At 42.6% G+C, this 8,031-nt stretch overlaps 1 pseudogene; it reads right to left on the reverse strand.

Moving 5' to 3' along the window:
- Positions 1 to 7,412: 7,412 nt before the first annotated feature.
- On the reverse strand, positions 7,413 to 7,548 carry LOC121486037 (annotated as a pseudogene).
- Between the last annotated feature and the right edge of the window lie 483 nt (positions 7,549 to 8,031).

The raw sequence follows: 8,031 nt of genomic DNA on the forward strand, positions 1-8,031 counted from the left end.
TACAGAGTGTAATACAAAGGATGAAATGTGTAAAAAAAAGTAAAATTGAGATTTAAAGAAATAAATTAAATGTTCAAATATATAATTAATAAGGTGTTGAGAACAAAGATAAAGCGAAGAAATAATTGAAGGTATAATGAAAGATCACTTTAAAATACTGACAAAATATACACACTTTTGGTGAAAGGACTTGCTGAACATGAAATAAAATGAATAAGAGAAAACATATCTGGACAAAACATGGTGAAATGTCAAAATATTAAGGATAAAAATAAAACCTAAAAATGTCTAAGAGGTAAAATAGACTTCTGTAAGGGGCCAAAGGCAGGCCACCCCAAGATGGGCCACTTTGGCATGAAGATTATTTTGAATTAAAAAGCAATCAAAGGGGGGAGGGGCAAGATGGCGGAGGAGTAGGGTCTCCAAGTCACCTGTCCTCAGCAAATTACCTAGAAAACCATCCAATCATCCTGAAAACCTACGAATTCGGCCTGAGATTTAAAGAGAGACCAGCTGGAACGCTACAGTGAGAAGAGTTCGCGCTTCCATCAAGGTAGGAAGACGGGGAAAAAGAAATAAAGACACAAAAGGCCTCCAAGGGGGAGGGGCCCCGCGAGGAGCCGGGCTGAGGCCGGGGCGAGTGTCCCCAGGACAGGAGAGCCCCGTCCCGGAGGAGCAGGAGCTGCACCGACCTTCCCCGCGGAAAGGCCTCCCGGGGAATTGGAGCAGGATCCCCAGAAAGGCGGGGATGCCCTCGGGCTCCCTGGGACAGTAACAGAGGAACTGAGCCCCGGGAGATGCGCCGAGCTCCCTAAGGGCTGCAGCGCTCGGCGGGACCCGGAGCAGCTCGGAGGGGCTCGGGCGGCGGCTCCGCGGAGGGGGCTGCGGGGCTCCGGGAACAGCTCAGCGGCGGCGGCTCGGGCGGAGGAAGAAGCTCCGCGCGGAGGGGGCTGCGCGGCTCCGGGAACAGCTCGGAGGGGCTCGGGCGGCGGCTCCGCGGAGGGGGCTGCGCGGCTCCGGGAACAGCTCAGCGGCGGCGGCTCGCGCAGAGGAAGAAGCTCCGCGCGGAGGGGGCTGCGCGGCTCCGGGAACAGCTCGGAGAGGCTCGGGCGGCGGCTCCGCGGAGGGGGCTGCGCGGCTCCGGGAACAGCTCGGAGGGGCTCGGGCGGCGGCTCCGCGGAGGGGGCTGCACCGCCGGGAGCGCGAATCCAACAGCGCAGGCCCCGTAGCACAGGGCGCCGGGACACAGCCCAGGATCCGGCCTCCCCCGGGACAGGCAGAGGCCGGGAGGGCCCAGGACAGCAAGGACGCTCCTGCCTGGAACTGAGCAGATCAGCGGCCCCGCCCCGGAGCCCCCAGGCCCTGCAGAAGGAGAGCCCGGAGCTACTGCGGGGGCTGGATCCAGGGTCCCAGAGCTGCCCCCGCCACTGTGGCTTCCTCCCGGGGCCTCACGGGGTCAACAACCCCCACCGAGCCCTGCACCAGGCAGGGGCAGAGCAGCTCCCCCAAGTGCCAACACCTGAGAATCAGCACAGCAGGCCCCTCCCCCAGAAGACCAGCGAGACGGACCAGTTCCAAGGGAAGTCAAGGGACTTAAACTACACAGAATCGGAAGATACTCCCCCGTGGTTTTTTTTGTTTTTTGTTTTTTTGTTTTTGTTTTTTTTTGTTGTTGTTGTTTTTTTTTGTTTTGTTTTGTTTTGTGCTTTTTTTTCTCTCTTTCTTCTTGATTTCTGATTGCTTCCCCCACCCCCCCTTTTTTCTTTTTTCTCCTTTCTTTCTTTTTCTTTCTTTTTCTTCTCTTTTTCCCCTATTTTTTTCTTCTTTCTCTTTTTTCTTTTTCTCTTTTCTTTCCTTCTCTCTCTTTTTCTCCTTTTCCCAATACAACTTGTTTTTGGCCACTCTGCACTGAGCAAAATGACTAGAAGGAAAACCCCTCAAAAAAAAGAATCAGAAACAGCCCACTCTCCCACAGAGTTACAAAATATGGATTACAATTCAATGTCAGAAAGCCAATTCAGAAGCACTATTTTACAGCTACTGGTGGCTCTAGAAAAAACCATAAAGGACTCAAGAGACTTCATGACTGCAGAATTTAGATCTAATCAGGCAGAAATTAAAAATCAATTAAATGAGATGCAATCCAAGCTAGAAGTCCTAACGACGAGGCTTGACGAGGTGGAAGAACGAGTGAGTGACATAGAAGACAAGTTGATGGCAAAGAGGGAAACTGAGGAAAAAAGAGACAGGCAATTAAAAGACCATGAGGATAGATTAAGGGAAATAAATGATAGCCTGAGGAAGAAAAACCTACGTTTAATTGGGGTTCCCGAGGGCGCGGAAAGGGACAGAGGGCCAGAATATGTATTTGAACAAATCCTAGCTGAAAACTTTCCGAATCTGGGAAGGGAAACAGGCATTCAGATCCAGGAAATAGAGAGATCCCCCCCTAAAATCAACAAAAACCGTTCAACACCTCGACATTTAATAGTGAAGCTTGCAAATTCCAAAGATAAGGAGAAGATCCTTAAAGCAGCAAGAGAAAAAAAGTCCCTGACTTTTATGGGGAGGAATATTAGGGTAACAGCAGACCTCTCCACAGAGACCTGGCAGGCCAGAAAGGGCTGGCAGGATATATTCAGGGTCCTAAATGAAAAGAACATGCAACCAAGAATACTTTACCCCGCAAGGCTTTCATTCAAAATGGAAGGAGAGATAAAGAGCTTCCAAGACAGGCAGGAACTGAAAGAATATGTAACCTCCAAACCAGCTCTGCAAGAAATTTTAAGGGGGACTCTTAAAATTCCCCTTTAAGAAGAAGTTCAGTGGAACAATCCACAAAAACAAGGACTGAATAGATATGATGACACTAAACTCATATCTATCAATAGTAACTCTGAATGTGAACGGGCTTAATGACCCCATCAAAACGCGCAGGGTTTCAGACTGGATAAAAAAGCAGGACCCATCTATTTGCTGTCTACAAGAGACTCATTTTAGACAGAAGGACACCTACAACCTGAAAATAAAAGGTTGGAGAACCATTTACCATTCAAATGGTCCTCAAAAGAAAGCAGGGGTTGCCATCCTTATATCAGATAAATTAAAATTTACCCCGAAGACTATAGTGAGAGATGAAGAGGGACACTATCTCATACTCAAAGGATCTATCCAACAAGAGGACTTAACAATCCTCAATATATATGCCCCGAATGTGGGAGCTGCCAAATATTTAAACCAATTAATAACCAAACTCAAGAAATACCTTGATAATAATACACTTATACTTGGTGACTTCAATCTAGCTCTTTCTACCCTGGATAGGTCTTCTAAGCACAACATCTCCAAAGAAACGAGAGTTTTAAATGATACACTGGACCAGATGGATTTCACAGATATCTACAGAACTTTACATCCAAACTCAACTGAATACACATTCTTCTCAAGTGCACATGGAACTTTCTCCAGAATAGACCACATACTGGGTCACAAATCGGGTCTGAACCGATACCAAAAGATCGGGATAGTCCCCTGTATATTCTCAGACCATAATGCCTTGAAATTAGAACTTAATCACAACAAGAAATATGGAAGGACCACAAACACGTGGAGGTTAAGGACCATCCTGCTAAAAGATGAAAAGGTCAACCAGGAAATTAAGGAAGAATTAAAAAGATTCATGGAAACTAATGAAAATGAAGATACAACCGTTCAAAATCTTTGGGATGCAGCAAAAGCAGTCCTGAGGGGGAAATACATCGCAATACAAGCATCCATTCAAAAACTGGAAAGATCTCAAATTCAAAAGCTCACCTTACACATAAAGGAACTAGAGAAAAAGCAACAAATAGACCCCACCCCCAGCAGAAGAAGAGAGTTAATTAAAATTCGAGCAGAACTCAATGATATCGAGACCAAAAGAACTGTGGAACAGATCAACAGAACCAGGAGTTGGTTCTTTGAAAGAATTAATAAGATAGATAAACCATTAGCCAACCTTATTAAAAAGAAGAGAGAGAAGACTCAAATTAATAAAATCATGAATGAGAAAGGGGACATCACTACCAACACCAAGGAAATACAAACGATTTTAAAAACATATTATGAACAGCTGTATGCCAATAAATTAGGAAATCTAGAAGAAATGGACGCATTCCTGGAAAGCCACAAACTACCAAAACTGGAGCAGGAAGAAATAGAAAACCTGAACAGGCCAATAACCAGGGAGGAAATTGAAGCAGTCATCAAAAACCTCCCAAGACACAAGAGTCCAGGGCCAGATGGCTTCCCAGGGGAATTCTATCAAACGTTTAAAGAAGAAATCATACCTATTCTACTAAAGCTGTTTGGAAAGATAGAAAGAGATGGAGTACTTCCAAATTCGTTCTATGAGGCCAGCATCACCTTAATTCCGAAACCAGACAAAGACCCCACCAAAAAGGAGAATTACAGACCAATATCCCTGATGAACATGGATGCAAAAATTCTCAACAAGATACTAGCCAATAGGATCCAACAACACATTAAGAAAATTATTCACCATGACCAAGTAGGATTTATCCCTGGGACACAAGGCTGGTTCAACACTCGTAAAACCATCAATGTGATTCATCATATCAGCAAGAGAAAAACCAAGAACCATATGATACTCTCATTAGATGCAGAGAAAGCATTTGACAAAATACAGCATCCATTCCTGATCAAAACCCTTCAGAGTGTTGGGATAGAGGGAACTTTCCTCGACATCTTAAAAGCCATCTACGAAAAGCCCACAGCAAATATCATTCTCAATGGGGAAGCACTGGGAGCCTTTCCCCTAAGATCAGGAACAAGACAGGGATGTCCACTCTCACCACTGCTGTTCAACATAGTTCTGGAAGTCCTCGCCTCAGCAATCAGACAACAAAAAGACATTAAAGGCATTCAAATTGGCAAAGAAGAAGTCAAACTCTCCCTCTTCGCCGATGACATGATACTCTACATAGAAAACCCAAAAGCCTCCACCCCCAGATTGCTAGAACTCATACAGCAATTTGGTAGCGTGGCAGGATACAAAATCAATGCCCAGAAATCAATGGCATTTCTATACACTAACAATGAGACTGAAGAAAGAGAAATTAAGGAGTCAATCCCATTTACAATTGCACCCAAAAGCATAAGATACCTAGGAATAAACCTAACCAAAGAGGTAAAAGATCTATACCCTAAAAACTATAGAACACTTCTGAAAGAAATTGAGGAAGACACAAAGAGATGGAAAAATATTCCATGCTCATGGATTGGCAGAATTAATATTGTAAAAATGTCAATGTTACCCAGGGCAATTTATACGTTTAATGCAATCCCTATCAAAATATCATGGACTTTCTTCAGAGAGTTAGAACAAATTATTTTAAGATTTGTGTGGAATCAGAAAAGACCCCGAATAGCCAGGGGAATTTTAAAAAAGAAAACCTTAGCTGGGGGCATCACAATGCCAGATTTCAGGTTGTATTACAAAGCTGTGGTCATCAAGACAGTGTGGTACTGGCACAAAAACAGACACATAGATCAATGGAACAGAATAGAGAACCCAGAAGTGGACCCTGAAATGTACGGCCATCTAATATTCGATAAAGGAGGAAAGACTATCCATTGGAAGAAAGACAGTCTCTTCAATAAATGGTGCTGGGAAAATTGGACATCCACATGCAGAAGAATGAAACTGGACCACTCTCTTTCACCATACACAAAGATAAACTCAAAATGGATGAGAGATCTAAATGTGAGACAAGATTCCATCAAAATCCTAGAGGAGAACACAGGTAACACCCTTTTTGAACTTGGCCACAGTAACTTCTTGCAAGATACATCCACGAAGGCAAAAGAAACAAAAGCAAAAATGAACTATTGGGACTTCATCAAGATAAGAAGCTTTTGCACAGCAAAGGATACAGTCAACAAAACTAAAAGACAACCTACAGAATGGGAGAAGATATTTGCAAATGACATATCAGATAAAGGGCTAGTTTCCAAAATCTATAAAGAACTTATTAAACTCAACACCAAAGAAACAAACAATCCAATCATGAAATGGGCAAAAGACATGAAGAGAAATCTCACAGAGGAAGACATGGACATGGCCAACATGCACATGAGAAAATGCTCTGCATCACTTGCCATCAGGGAAATACAAATCAAAACCACAATGAGATACCACCTCACACCAGTGAGAATGGGGAAAATTAACAAGGCAGGAAACAACAAATGTTGGAGAGGATGCGGAGAAAAGGGAACCCTCTTACACTGTTGGTGGGAATGTGAACTGGTGCAGCCACTCTGGAAAACTGTGTGGAGGTTCCTCAAAGAGTTAAAAATAGACCTGCCCTACGACCCAGCAATTGCACTGTTGGGGATTTACCCCAAAGATTCAGATGCAATGAAACGTCGGGACACCTGCACCCCGATGTTTCTATCAGCAATGGCCACAATAGCCAAACTGTGGAAGGAGCCTCGGTGTCCATCGAAAGATGAATGGATAAAGAAGATGTGGTTTATGTATACAATGGAATATTACTCAGCAATTAGAAACGACAAATACCCACCATTTGCTTCAACGTGGATGGAACTGGAGGGTATTATGCTGAGTGAAATAAGTCAATCGGAGAAGGACAAACAGTGTATGTTCTCATTCATTTGGGGAATATGAATAATAGTGAAAGGGAATATAAAGGAAGGGAAAAGAAATGTTGGGAAATATCAGGAAGGGAGACAGAACATAAAGACTCCTAACTCGGGGAAACGAACTAGGGGTGGTGGAAGGGGAGGAGGGCGGGTGTTGGAGGGGAATGGGTGACGGGCACTGAGGTGGACACTTGACGGGATGAGCACTGGGTGTTTTTCTGTATGTTGGTAAATTAAACACCAATAAAAGTTAATTAAAAAAAAAAAAAAAAAAGCAATCAAAACCCAGTAGATTCAGAAAAATCTCTTTACCTCCCCCTCAACTGCCTAAAACAATTTAAATAGAGAACCTGCTTTGGAAAGAGAGCTATCACCATGGATAACAACATTAAACCACAAACTAGGTGTGGTAGACAGGGAGGAAATTGGCAAGGCCTGTTTGATCAAAGTTCTCTATGTCTCATTGTTCCTGAGTGGCTCAGCAAACGTTTGTTTACCAAATATTTACTCTTTTTCATCTTCCTGTGAATTGCATTCCTTCCCCTTGAACTCCCAGAGTCTTATCCTCTTTCTCCTTAGTTCTGAATGACATATGGATTTCCATATCCACAGAGACATGGAAATTCCAAAGACAGACAGAAAGATAAATAGGCCTGTCTGTCTGTCTTTGGAATTTCCATGTCTCTGTGGATTCTCCATATGCATGAAATTAAATTCGATTTTCTCCTCTTCTCATGGCAATTTGTTTCCTAGTCCAGCTAGAAGGACATTGAAGGAGATAGTATATCTTTCTCCCTGACACCTCCTGCAAATGAACATCACTTGTTATGATGCAATGAAGATTTTTAAACAAACTATAGAAATGATCCCTGAAAGTATAGTCTTAAAGATTTTTTAAAATAACAAAGAAAACCATAGGCTAATTCCATTAACAAATAGACATAAAATTTAAAAAAATCAAATCCAGCAATATAGTAAAATAATACTATGAATGATAATACACTGTGACTTAAATATATCTTTTAAATACAAAAATAATTCAAATTAGGAAATTTATTAAAGCAATTTATTGCATTAAATTTTATTATAAGAAACGTATATGATCACTCTGGAAAAAGTAGGAAAGAAAATAACACACTCATTCTTAACGTGAATTTCTAGCAGAGTAGGACTAACTTGATGTGTCCTGAGTCTGATAAAAGAGGGCCTTAAAGTAAAGTATACCCGTCAGAGACCCACAAATATGTTCACAAGAAATTCGAAACACTTCCACTAAAGTCAGGAGTAAGATAAAAGATGTCATTTATCATAACTACTGTTCAATATACATTGAGCTTAGCTAATAATATAAGACAATCAAATGAACAA

This window comes from Vulpes lagopus, chromosome 2, assembly GCF_018345385.1.
Source record: "Vulpes lagopus strain Blue_001 chromosome 2, ASM1834538v1, whole genome shotgun sequence".
Taxonomy (NCBI): Eukaryota; Metazoa; Chordata; class Mammalia; order Carnivora; family Canidae; genus Vulpes; species Vulpes lagopus.